The sequence below is a fragment of the Sus scrofa genome, chromosome 7, assembly GCF_000003025.6.
Source record: "Sus scrofa isolate TJ Tabasco breed Duroc chromosome 7, Sscrofa11.1, whole genome shotgun sequence".
Classification (NCBI taxonomy): Eukaryota; Metazoa; Chordata; class Mammalia; order Artiodactyla; family Suidae; genus Sus; species Sus scrofa.
The window spans coordinates 103,317,645-103,331,680 of NC_010449.5; the positions used below are offsets into that span (position 1 = coordinate 103,317,645).

Sequence of the window (14,036 nt, forward strand, 5' to 3'; positions counted from 1 at the left end):
AACCCCTACTATGTGAATGATGACAAAAGCTAGGAATATAGGGATGAAAACAGGATCCATCTTCTTGGACTTTACAGTCTAATAGGAACAAAATAGTAACAATTCAGTTACATAGTACATAAGTGCTCCAATTCCAACATAACAGTTTTAGGCACTTCATTAAATTTTAAGCTATGGCAAAGATTATTTCATTCTTTCTTGATCCCCTCATAGTACCAAGCACCAGAGCTTTTGTAGAGTAAGTTTCATTTTGTTTTGTTGTTATTGTTGTTTTGCTGTACCTACAGCATGTGGAAGTTCCTGGGCTAGGGACTGAACCCTCGACACAGGAACCTGTGCCATAGCTGCAGCAGCACTGGATCTTTAACTTGCCTCGCCACATGGGAACTTCCTAGAGTAAATTTCCAATAAGCAGTTGATTATTTTGTTGTTAAATGGACACTGCATCACAACTGCCTTTGTGCTATATCTAGCAGCTGAGTCTCTCATCCGCTGTTCCCAAACATTCGCTTAATGATTATTATGTGCCAGGCATTGTGCAAGGCCCAGGTGGTCCTGGCTGTCAAGGAGAATATAGTCTGGATGAGACAGGCATGTATACACATAATTATGATAGCTTAAGATACACAGAGTACTGCAAGAGCAAAGAAGAGTGACTGAGTTCATTTGGGAAAGTAAATTTGATTGGATCTTTAATGTGTAAAACATTTTCAGGAAGGAAAAAAAATGGGAAAGGCTACTCTAGGTCACAAGAACATCATGTACAGAAGTACTTAAGCCTAAAAAAGCAGATGGGTTTGGAGATTAGCAAAGCATTAAGTATGGATAGAATTTAGGTTGGGTAGGAGCTGAGTGATGAGAGATGAGGCCACAGCTGAACTGAGAAGAGCTTTATATGCCAAAAGAATGAACTGAGATATTCTATGGAGATCAAGCAACAAATGGAATGTCTTGAGAATGAAAGAATTGTGATTAGATACTTGTTTTTATTCAAAGATGACTACCTCATGACAATGTGGAGATTGGAGTAAATAAAGATAACGATTATAGAAAGACTGGCTAGGGAACAGTTACTGGCTCAAAATAATAAATGCCCTGGTAAGCCAGAGGGTGGACTGGAGAGGTGTTTTTGCCAAGTCAGTAGATGGGAAATACAGAGAGGAAGGCGGTAAACCAGGTCTGCCTTGTGTCTAAGCTGGCAGCCGAATGGGACTCTTAGGACTTCATAAAATAGGAGGAAAGGAAGGTTCTGAGTAGAAAGAGCAGTCTAGACTTAAACCCTGTCCTACCCATTGCTGTGCAGTGTGGGTAAGCTATTTCACTTTTCTGAACTGCAGCTGCATCACCTACAAAATGGAAAAATAATGTCTACTTTTACGGGATTGTCATGAGGTTAAACAGAAGTAAAACATAGAAACACTGAGCTTATAGCATGAACATGGGAGATGCTCGGTAAATATTTGTTGGATGAAGGAAACTGTCAGAAGCACAATGACTAATAAGACCAGGGTTTTAAACAAGGCTTGATTATGTGATCTTCAGCATGTACTCTAACTTATTTGACACTCAGTTGCCTCACATATGAAACAGGGGAAATATGTCCTACCTCACTGGCTTGTTCAGAAGATTAAATCTGATATCCTATGGAGACCCTGAAGTAGTCATTGGGACATAACTGGTGCTGAATAAATATGCACTTAATGACAGCATCAATTATTTTTACTGTGTTCATTATATCTGGTTTAAGAAGGTAGAGAACTACCTCAGTTTACTAATATTACAATCACACATGGATACACAGACACAAAAGAGAATCTTGTGTCTGGTTTTACATTAAAATGGTAAGCTTCCATTAATTGGAAAGTTAACTTAGATAAGTGCATCCTTCAATAATGTTCAAAAACTGGCATGCTTCTCTAATATATGTTATGTAACACAAGTATAAAGTATAAAACTAGAAACCACCTTCATATCTTCTCATTAAAAACAAAGCCAGGTACACAGTTTCTGTTCAGAGTACAGGTGACCTGCAACTTTACCCCAAAGTAGTGTTAGACTGAGAAAACTTAAGAACCACTATTTTTAAATAATCTAAGCACTACCAGTATTAATTCATTTTTTAATTGCTTGAATACCTTTGACAATTCATTGTGGATACTATTCCTGATTAAATAAATGCATTTAACTCATATATTGTGGCTGTGACAGATACTGGTAGATATTCCTCAGGATCTTTTTTTCTCCACTTTGTTTTAATATATGAACCTACCCTTCCACCCTTCATGCTTCCTCCTCCACCCTATTTTCTAGAAATATGGTCTCCCAGCTACAGACTACATTTCCCAGCATCCCTTGAAGCTAAGTAAGTTCATGTGCTAAAGTTCTGGGCAAGGAGAGAGGAGTAGAATTGATATCTTTCATTTCTGGGTCATCTCCTTAAAGACACTCACTCTGGACTCTCTCCTATTTCCTTCTTCTACAGGCTGTAGCACAGACATGACGGAAACCCAGCCTCAGTAATGCTGATCAGGGAATGCACATCAGGGAATGGTAATGCAGCAGAAAGGAAGCTACTTGTGTCCTTCAATGACCTTCACCACCTGGACTGGCGGGGCCTGTAATGTGAGAAATACATTTCTATCCATGTAAGCCACTACATTTGGGTTTTGTTTGTTTTTTAATTTGTTGTTGTTGTTGTTAGAGCATCTCAACCTCTATCCCATGGAATGCAGGGTTTGACCTTGTTTTATGATAAAAAAAAATTGTTTCAATTTTGAAAATTGCCCTGAAGACTATGGGGCAAAGAGATTTTTAAATACAAGAGCCTGAATGTCAGGCTGAAATTTCTGAATACTCATTATCACATCAAGGTTATTACAAGGACTTTTCTATTGCTCCTTATTTGGTAATAGTATTTGAGTTCTAATGGAGAGTACTTAACTATCAACCTGGTTGGTTTTGACTATGAGTATGCTGTTGTTTTTAATGAGGCAGCAGTTTCCCATTTCTCTTGCTAACCCTGTCAGTGAGTACTGGCTGAATAAAGACCTTTAGTTTGTCTTATCCCTATTAAGCTTAACTGTAAATCTAGAAAGAGAATGTCTAAAAATGGTTCATCAAATTTTAACCGGGAAACAATAGTGCCAATTTTGTATACCATGATTACTGACTTCCATTAAAACAAAGAAACACATTTTTGTTGATCAAAGAACAGGTCAGTATTGGAAAGAGAATTTTATTGAATGATTTGAGATTCTCGTTTTGTTTGCCTTCAGTAATAGGGGATCTTCCATCAGTATTTTTATTATCAATGCAATCAATAGCTATTAAGTGACTTATTTGTCAAAAATAAAGTTAATAAAAAAGAGAGTTAACATAAAAGAATTAGAGTACCAGGTGATGGTGGAATATAGCATAATATAGACAGAAGAAAACAAAGTTATCATACAGGGCCACTTCCATAACTTAACTCAATTACACATAGGACAGTCATAGATTAACTGACTTTGAAAAATAACTGCACTGCTGATATTTCAGTCAATATCAATAATTCTCAACTTCAGAGAAGTTAAATCAGTTTCCTCCCCTCGCTTTCCCAATAACTAGTGACAGCTGTTGTAGTGGAAAGAACTCTTGGCTAAGAATCAGGAAACTTCATTGCTAGCCCTGGCTTTCCTATTTACTAAGTGTGAATTTGGGCAGGTCATTTAACCTTTATGCATGGTAACTATGAAGTTCAGAAAAAGATTATCTATAAGAAGCATTTTGGAAAAGAAAAATTTTAATACCAATACACAATTATATATATATACATATATATATGTACATGTGTATGTAATGTAAAAAAAATCATTAACAATATAAATCCACCCATAAATGTATTTGTTTACATATATATGAATATGTATATTTATAATATGTGTGAGATTAGCTAAATTAATAGCTTTTGCTATTTAGGAGTTATTTCCTGGCTGCTTCTAAAATGAGTCTAAGCAGTTACAGATGAACACACAATGCAAAGTATGGATGAGAAGCTTTCAAACAAAACAAAGTCCATGCAGATGACATTTAAAAAGTATTTTTTAGTGGAGGCCTCCTGCTCTTCATTGATGGCTGAAAGCAAAGCAGATAAGAGGATTTCTCTAATAATTACATTAGAATAGTTTATTGAAGACATATGAACTGCCCACCACAAATAAAAGAACATTAACAATGACCTACATCTAGCTGTACAGTGTCACCAATATTCCACTCCTCTGTCACCCTCTCCCTGGGTTATAAAATTAATAAGCCAGTCCTGCCAGTGTTTTCTGGAAATAACATCTGGGAGGTGTCATGTTCCCCCAGTGGAATATAAGGCACACAGTAGGCTTGAACCCTAAACTCAGCAGTTCTTTTATTGTGACATTCTTTTGAACTTTACTCTTAGTGATCATCTTTACTCATGAGATTAAGGAATCATGACCTGATAAGGATGAGAATAACTAATCTTCCCTTTTCCTGATCCCACACCACCTGACGGTTTTAAATGAGCTATATTTCTTTATATACAGGTAAACAGTAATTAACTTCACTGTGAGGTAAAGGATAATACAAACATCTTTGATTCATCACTCAAAAAATACCATTCTATTTGAAAACATCCATCAATTCCCTTTGGTCTTTATTTTAAAACAACCAGAAATAAAGCATTGTATTTTACAGCCTTAGTCCTTAACACAAACATTAAATATATTTGACTGTATTTTTATTGGACAGATTAGTATTGACAGTCATCTATTTCAAACTGAAACTCTCAGAGTAAAACCACTAGATTAACACTGGGACTAGCAAAGGATGGCACTGGAGATTCTCCCCCATGCCCTCATCTTTTCAGAAATGATAACATATAACAAGGATTAGAAATCTCTGCACTGATGGCATGGACACAAAAAAGCCAGAACAAATCATTGAACATCATTTTCATACTTTGTTCTACTGGCATGCTTGGGCTCTTCACTTAACCAAAGCATCACTCCAGAAGGGTCTCTAGGCATTTAAAAACACTCACGACTGAGACCCAGGCCTTTCAGAAGTTGTAGTTTCTTCTCCAGCCTATTATTTCTAGTTTCTAAGACTTACAACAAAACAGTTCCTAAAAAAGAATTCTGCAACAATACATTCTGAGTTTGCCACCTTAGAATCAAACTATAACATGCCTCCCTTCCGCAGGAGGCTTCCAAATGCAGTCTCATTTAGTATCACAGCGTACCTGCCAAATAGGCTGCAGAGAGCACCAGCCCCATCTAAGAAATGGAGTGTCATTCCAGCCTCTCTCTCTGCAGAAAGAACGAGGGGAAGCAGCAACAGCCACATACTCTACTTGTTTCTTGAATATGCATTCATGAGCTCACATGTGGACTCCTTTAGCGGGTTCCAAGTAAACAAAAAGAATACATTGGGAATACTGGTCCTTGTGATTCAAATTTAACCAGTCTTGCAGAGCCACTGCAAATGTATGCAAGTAAACTTAGTCTAGTTGATCCTGGACTCACCGCACTACTCTCCTCTTGTCCTCCTGAAGTTGGAAAGAGCTGCCCAGATTTAGGTGTCGGATAGAACAGAGACAGTGGAGAGAGAGGAGCCCCAAACCCTTAGTCTTTATATGCTTCCTCTCTCTCTGTTCAAACATCCTCTTCACTCTGATTGGCTTCTGGTTCTCTCACTGCCCTAGCCTTTGAAGTGTTCTCCCCTTAGCAGCACTCAAGGTTAATGTTTCCAGCCTCCCCAAAGCATCTACGCATGTCCTAGGCATGCATGTGTATTTCCAGTGACCCAAGGTGACGGGGGAAGTAGCTTCTTTTAACTCCTTTTCCTGGAGCTTGTCTTGGCTTTTCTAAAAGGCTAAGGGAGGTTATCTATTCTTTCCCCCCACAAGTTATAAACTACCACACTGTTCTGTTTTAGAAAGATGATTGGCATGGCTGGCATATCGCTACCAGAAAGAAAATTCAGGGTCTTGTATTTGAACCCCTACCTCATCTTCTAAATTGAGCACCTCTAAAAAATTATGAACCCATTTTTGCCTTTCTTTTTTCCACCTTCTTGCTATGCAGATTAGCAATATTTTCCTTTCCAAATCTGATTTTTCTTCTTTACAAAACTTTCTTTATAGTTTCTTCTGACACAGTTGAAGCTATGGGTTATTTTTCTAAAAACAAAAATAAGAAAATATATTTATTCCTAGCTTCTCACACCACGTTGTAGAATGAACACATGTGATTTCCAGAGAGCAATAACTGGAACAATTTTGTTTGTCATTCCATCTTCATTTCTTGACTGCAAAGATGAATATTCAGGTCAAATTCTGTTGTAATGAGACAAGGGAGCTTCCAAGTCCTTTTCTTGGGGTGAAATTTTATTATACTCATTACTGAGTGAAAGCAAAAGAGAAGCTTAGGAATCATTCAGCTATGCATTGCCTTTACTCTTATAATGGTATTTGCTGAAATGGCAGTTATCCAATATACCATTTTTGAATTTCATCGTGACCATTTCTGATAACCAGAATGTGACAGCACAATTACCTACATGTAATTGAATTTTACAGCACTGGTCTACACAGTGACTGCAAAAACATTTTTTAAAAATCATGGATAATTGAATTTAACTAATATCTGCCAAATAGATAAATATCAGCTTTCCCCAAAGCCTTTATTTCAGTGCAATTCAATTAGTAATGAGATTTAACATTTCTAACAATACATTTATAAAATACTAAATTTAATCTCTTGAAATCTTAAAACAAACCAGCGCATCTCTCTCCCAATTACTGTAGATGGAGATGCACTGAATGTCCTCTCAGAATTCTCAAACGTTGAGTTATTTTTGATTCAGAACATTTCCACTGGTTGCCCTTGAGTAGACATGCCATATTATCACATTACCTTTGGAATCTTTTTAGCCTGTGACCGACATTCTCAGCAAGGCAACTAGATATGAACACCTTCTCCATCGACTTTTTAAAAAATGACATCTCCTTTGAGTGGTCACTTTGCAAGGTCTCAGTCCACTGACTTGAGCACCTGTGTTACATATTCCAATGAACCACAGGAATTACTTTTTGCTCAACTTAGAAGTAACCAGAAATTTATTAATATCTCCCCATATATTTGAGCTGTGAAATGTACAATATTGTCCTAGAGAATTACATTCCCCACTCTCTCCTGTGGTTTCATTCTTCTCATTCTGCATCCAATTATACATATACAAGTTTGCCTTATGCAACTTTGCTTTTGCAAAAAGACCTACATTAGTACCTGTTTTTTCTAACAGAAAGAAATTCATATGTGAGTTTTTACTTTTATGAAGAAAGGTACTTAATTGTTTCTTCACTTTATGTCATTTCAGCCTATTAAAAATTTCAAAGGAATGGTCTATTTCCAGGTAGTGAGAGAAATGTGTGTTTGTGTGCTCATACATATATAGTAAAAGAAAGGTAAGTTCTAGGTCAAGGCCCATCTAACTCACAGATTTCAGCTTTGATAAAAGAAAAATTTTCGAAGATTTTAGAAAGGTACAAAATTATACTTATAAAATAAATAAGTCATAAAGATGTAATCTATAGCATATTAACTATAGTTAATAATCCTGTATTGCGTATTGGAAAGTTGCTAAAAGAGTGTATCTTAAGAGTTCTTATGGCAAGGAAGACAATCTTTGTAACTATGCATGGGAAATAACTGGTCACATTGCAAGATTAGATATTAGATGGGGACAGAGGTTGTGAGAGATAGCCTTATTGAGGTGATCATTTCTCCATATATACAAGTACATAATCATCATGTTGTATACCTGAAATGAATATAACGTCATATGTTATACATACCTCAATAAAAACAGTTTTTAAAAAAGAGAAGACTTTCATTAAGCAAACTCTTAATATTGCTCTCTGTGGATACAGGCCAGGGTATGCTATCTTTCCTAACAATCTTTTCACATAGTCAGTCTGAAAAAAAAAAATCTGTTCAGTCATTGTCTCCTGGCCTTCAGTTCCCCATTACAGGTACCCAATCCAGTTTTCAGGGCTGTGTTTAGCTAGCAAAGACTTCAAAGGTTTCGGTCTACTCCCAAGATATCTTTGTTTTAATTAAGAATCAATCTTGGTGAATTTCGCCAAACACCCTTGATGGGGTAAAGGGAATTGGGCTGGAAAGACTGCCAGTGCTCTGAAAGAAAAGGAGCAAAAAAGAAAAGTGGCAAATGCCTAACTTCCAATTTTAAGGAGCCAAATTGTACCAACTAAAAATAATTGTGTTCTGATACATTGTTTCTAATCTTTACCCTGCAGAATGGGCATTATCATGAGGCCCATGTTTAAGACTAAGGAAGCTGAAGCTCCCAGTTGTTATATGATTTGCCCAGGATCAGAGAGCAATGAAGTGGCAGAGCCAGGACTCACACCAGGTTTCTGGACACCCACGCCCACCCACCTGTGCCTGCACGTCTTTACTAGACTCTGTCAGAAGGCTTTGATGAAGATAAGTGAGTGCTCAAAATCTCCAAGTAATAGCTCCAAGAAACAAAGAATTTGTACAGGAACAGAGCATGGACCAGAAAATACATATGGAGAACACAAAAATGCTCCTCCCTTCATCTTTTAAAAAAACCCAAGGAAAGTATCGGAGTCAAGTAGAATAAATATGGACTGAGAAGTCAAAAGGCACTGGGTCATATTCAGTTTCTGCCAGTTATCATACTGGCTCTTACCTTGGGTAAAATTACTCACTTCTTTGGTGCCAAGTCCTCTCATATAAAAAATGAATATAACAGGACTACTCTGAGGATTAAATGAAATAACTTCTAAGAAAGTCTCAAGATGACTGCCCTGCTCATAATGTGATTTCAATAAATGGTCCTTTCTAATCCTTTCACCCATTGTTGTAGTTTATTTATAACCTTTAAACGCATGCAAAGGAAGATTTTAAATCTGTAATAACATATTCTTAAGAGCAGTGGACCACAGCTGTAACATGATGCCTAAGAACACGAATTCTAAATCCTATCTTCTGGTTCAAATCCTCGCTTTACTCTTTAAAAGTGGTATAATCTTAGCACATTTGCTCAACATTTCTGTGCCATGATTTCTTTATCTGTCTGTAAAAATAGAGTTAATGATGGCACTTATGATACTTTGTAGGATTTGAATTCATTAATGCAAGTAAAGTGCCTATTACAGTGACCGGCATTTACTAAGTGCTCCACAAAAGCTAACTACTATTATTAACCAAGCAAGCAACAGAGTTAAAACACTAATTCTCAATCAGGGTGATTTTGTATCCCAGGGAACATTTGGTAATGTATGAAGGCACTTTTGGTTGTTACAACTCAGCAAAGAAATGGTTATCTAGAGGTAGATGGCACAGATGCTGCTAAACGTTGTAATATACACAGGACAACCACCATGATAAAGAATTATCCAGGCTGAGAAATACTGAGTTGGGAAACATTACCCTGGTCAATAGAGATCCTGAGATATTTTCCCCAGGGGACATAAGAGGTCACTAGCAAAATTGCTACAATCAAATATTTGCTAAAACCAAACATCCACATAGAAACTACACCCTTTTTAATATCCAGTAAGCTAATACTGGAAAAAGTAAAAATAATTATTAAACATATGGACTATAATAGTATATTTTAGTTATATTAAAATGCTATTTTAAAAGAATACATTTCTCTTTAGAATCATATTCGAAAATTCACTGAATAAGAATTCTGAGAGTGGATGAGCAAGGATGCATAAGGGCTTTAGAGGCCACAGGTACCGTAAAAATTAATGCTTGCAAATTTATCTGGATTCCTTCTCCCAGGGACCAGCAAGTGAAAATGGTCTGTCTATAATGCATACTGGATAGGAAAGAAAGTGGGCTTGAATTTTTATGTTCCTTACTTATATTTTCACCCTCCTCATCCTCATCCTTTGTGGGTGATGGGATTATTTAAAGAAAGCTAAATTCAAAGAGCTCAAAACATCCCTTTCCTTACAGTCTCAATGTCTCAGGTGAATTTAGCAGGATCTCTTACTGGGAGGATTCCTTATCAATTCTGTGTGCTTCTCTATATCTCCTCCAGTTTGGCTGAAAAGACTATGTTGGCAACTTGAAACTTTCCTTACCAAAAAAGTAGGCTTCAAAGTCTGAAGAGGAAAAAGGGAATAAGGAATACACCCATGGTCCTGACCCTCATTATTTGGGACTTAAAGCTTGGTACTCAGTAACCTGGAAAATTACAACGAGATCCCTTTCGTTCTTCTGTCATTAGTAGGGAGGTGCTGCTCAAAGAATACTGGTCCAGTGAACACAGGACATACGAAAAAGTATGACTCCTTTCTCATGCTTGCAAGTGAGATCCACAGAAGGGCTCAGAGGTGTCTAGGGTAGACTCAGTGTTGTCTGCCATATGTAAAGGAGGACTCTGTAATATTCCGATTTCAGTGGGTTGAATAATAGTGGCCTTATACATTAGGCCCTAATCCCTGGAACCTGTAAATATTACCTTATTTGGAAAAACGGTTTTTGCAGATGAGATTAAGTTAAGGATCTTGCCATGGAGAGATTATCTTAGATGATTAGAATGGGCCTTAAATGTAATCATGAGTGTCATTTTGTTTTTCTGAAGTACAATGATTTATAGTATTATATTGGTTTCAGGTTATAACATAGTGATGTACTATTTTTTATAGATTATACCCTATTTTTTAAAACTTTTTATTTATTTATTTATTTTTTATTTTTTATTTTCCCACTGTACAGCAAGGGGATCAAGTTATCCTTACATGTATACATTACAATTACATTTTTTCCCCACCCTTTGTTCTGCTGCAACATGAGTATCTAGACAAAGATCTCCATGCTATTCAGCAGGATCTCCTTGTAAATCTATTCTAAGTTGTGTCTGATAAGCCCGAGCTCCCATCCCTCCCACTCCCTCCCCCTCCCATCAGGCAGCCACAAGTCTTTTCTCCAAGTCCATGATAAAACTTTTTTTTAAAAACTACTCAATGAATTTTATTACATTCATAGTTGTACAACAATCATCACAACCCAATTGTATACCATTTCCATCCCAAACCCTCAGTGCATCCCCCACCCCCTGACCTGTCTCATTTGGAAACCATAAGTTTTTCTAAGTCTGTGAGTCAGTATCTGTTCTGCAAAGAAGTTCATTGTGTCCTTTTTTTAGATTCCACATGTAAGTGATAGCATTTGATTTTGGTGTCTCACTGTCTGACTGACTTCACTTAGCATGATCATTTCTAGGTCCATCCATGTTGCTGCAAATGCCATTTCTTTCCTTTTAATGGCTGATTAATAGTCCATTGTGAGATTATACTCTATTTAAATTTATTATGAAATAGCTGTATTTCCCTGTCCTGTACAACATAACCTTGTTGCTTATCTATTTTATATATACATGCTCTTATCTTGCCCTCCCCCTTCCCTTCTTTCCCACTGGTAATCAATAGTTTGTTTTCTATATCTGTTGAGTTTGTTTCTGTTTTGTTTTATAGATTCATTTTACTTTTTAGATTCCACATATAAGTGATAACAGAGATTTGTGTTTTTCTCTGACTTATTTCCCTAAGCATAATACTCTCTAGGTCTATCCACATTGTTACAAATGGCAGAAATTCATTCTTTTTATGGTTGAATAATATTCTATTGTATTATATATATACCAAATCTCCTTTACCCACTCATCTGTTGCTGAATAATTAGGTTGCTTCCACATCTTGGCTATGATAAGTAATGTTGTTGTGAACACTGAGGTGCATGTATCCTTTCAAACTAGTGTTTTCATTTTCATAGATAACTGTTCTTATAAGAAAGAGGCAGAGGAAGACCTGATATACAGAGAAGAGCAAGTTACATGACCATGAGACAACTTTCAGGGATGTGGCCACAAGCCAAGGGATGCTGGCAACCTTCAGAACTCAGGTGGATCAAGCAATGGATTCCTCCCTTAGAGTCTCTGAAGTAAGTGCAGCCCTTGATTTTTGCACAGTGAAAATGATTTTGGACTTCTGGCTTCAAGATCTGTAAGATAATACATTTCTATTGTTTTAAGCCACCGGTTTGTGGTAATTTGTTTCAGTAAGATCAGGAAACTAACACATTGGTCATGACTGTGGATTCTCTTCTCACAGGCCTCTATTAGCCTAACCTAAGGGGAAAGAGCAAGGAGAAGAAGAAAAAGAAAAATTAAGAAAGAGAATGCAAGCAAGAAATAGAGGAGAAAAGAGAAGAATCAGGGGAAAAAGAGGAGAAATCACTCACTAAATGGTGTAGGTCATGTGTGAATCATATTGAGAAGTTCAAATAGCCCCTAAATTCCACTTCTATCAATATAGTGGGTATTACAGCTATGTCTAGGCCTGGGTCAGAAGAGGAATTTGTCTTGAAAACATCTGCATGATTCATCCAATAGTTGCAATGTAGCTTACTGAAATTTTTCTATCAAGGTTACTAATGACCTCTTTTCATTTAAAAAACAGTAACCACATAGTCATCAAGTTCTTTACACTGACTTGCCAAACCATGTATCTTTCAAAATTCTGCTCATAACCTGCTTCTACAAAATCTTCCCTGAACTTTACTGTTTTTCCATTTTCTGAATTCCTATTATACTCACAGGAAGTATGTCTGTTATTTCTGCCCCTCTAGAAAGAGGCCAGAAATGCTTCCTGCAAATGTCCCAGAAGGTACAAAACACCCACACCAGCAAATAATTATATTCCTATACCTCCTATCAGCAATTTGCTGAAGGATGGTCTGTAATGGTATCTTATGGTGACTGATTATCCACTACTTAATGCATATAGTCTCATCTCCTTCAATTCTACCTATTTATTGTATTACACAATGATGAATGATAATTGAATTACGTCCCTGAGGCATGCTAAATCTAAATCATAAAAAATACATTGACAAAATGCATTGTCTTGCCGGTTAAGAAAATCCACTCATACATTTCAGAAAAATTTCCAACTGGAGGAGTTAAGGCCAGAAAGCATTTCTCATTTATTCTAATTAAACCCCAAAATGCAATTAACTGCAACCCCTCAAGTCTCTAATATTCAAAGCATCTGAAGATTGACTTTATTACCAGAAGAGTTACAAGTTTGTCTAAAATACACCTGAAGGTACCTGCTTTCTGGTATTTATTTCCCATTATGTGGCAAGTCTTATACAAATGTAAGCTTATTTCTTTGATATATGTTTCTGGCTTAACATTTCCAAAAGGAAAGTGTGACTTTGGGGGCCTATTTATACTTTTCATATTGCACATCTGCATCCAGTGCAAGTGAAACTTGAAGCTCAGTTCAGCAAAGGCACATTATGGCATTCCCATCATGTAAAAGCAGTGAATATAAACCACATCACACAATTAAGAGTCACAAACCCAGAGAATGGTAATAAATTAAATGAAACAAGTGAACTAATTAACATACTTTCAAAACAGAAAACTGAGACTTAAAACATTATATACCTTAGCGAAATAACAGCTGCTCTTATTAAAAACCTTATATTCCATTAGTATGATATTTTGTAATTTATTGCTTTTCCCACCTTGGAAAAATTATGTTACAGTTATGCCGGCCATATTAACATTTTTTGGTCTTTTATAAGCAGCAGCTTTTGGAAACTGGACATTTAGCTAGCCATTAAGTCAGATGCTTAAGAAAAGCTTTCATTTTTTTTTTTTTTTCTGGCGCTTTCAGAATGCTCCAAAGGAATGATTCAGAAAAATCATAAAAGGATTAATTCATAATGATGAAATGATGAACTTCCTAAAATGTAAATATACCCCTTTCCACCTAATGTGTTATCTAAAGCATGATACAGCCACTACATTCACATTTCTATTTTGATGACTTTAATTAGTCCAGAATAATGATTAGGCTCAAAAGGCCCACACACCCCAGAAAGGTTAGATGGTTTTAAGGAGGGAAAAGGGTCCTTGACTGGACTGATATTACCAGGTTCCTTGTTTCA

General features: G+C 36.5%; 1 long non-coding RNA gene across 1 annotated transcript; it reads left to right on the plus strand.

The window, feature by feature from the left end:
* LOC110255293 lies at positions 193–13,755 on the plus strand. Its single transcript, XR_002346020.1, has 3 exons — positions 193–2,645; positions 11,850–12,017; positions 12,188–13,755. It is a non-coding gene; the product is annotated as an uncharacterized LOC110255293 (long non-coding RNA).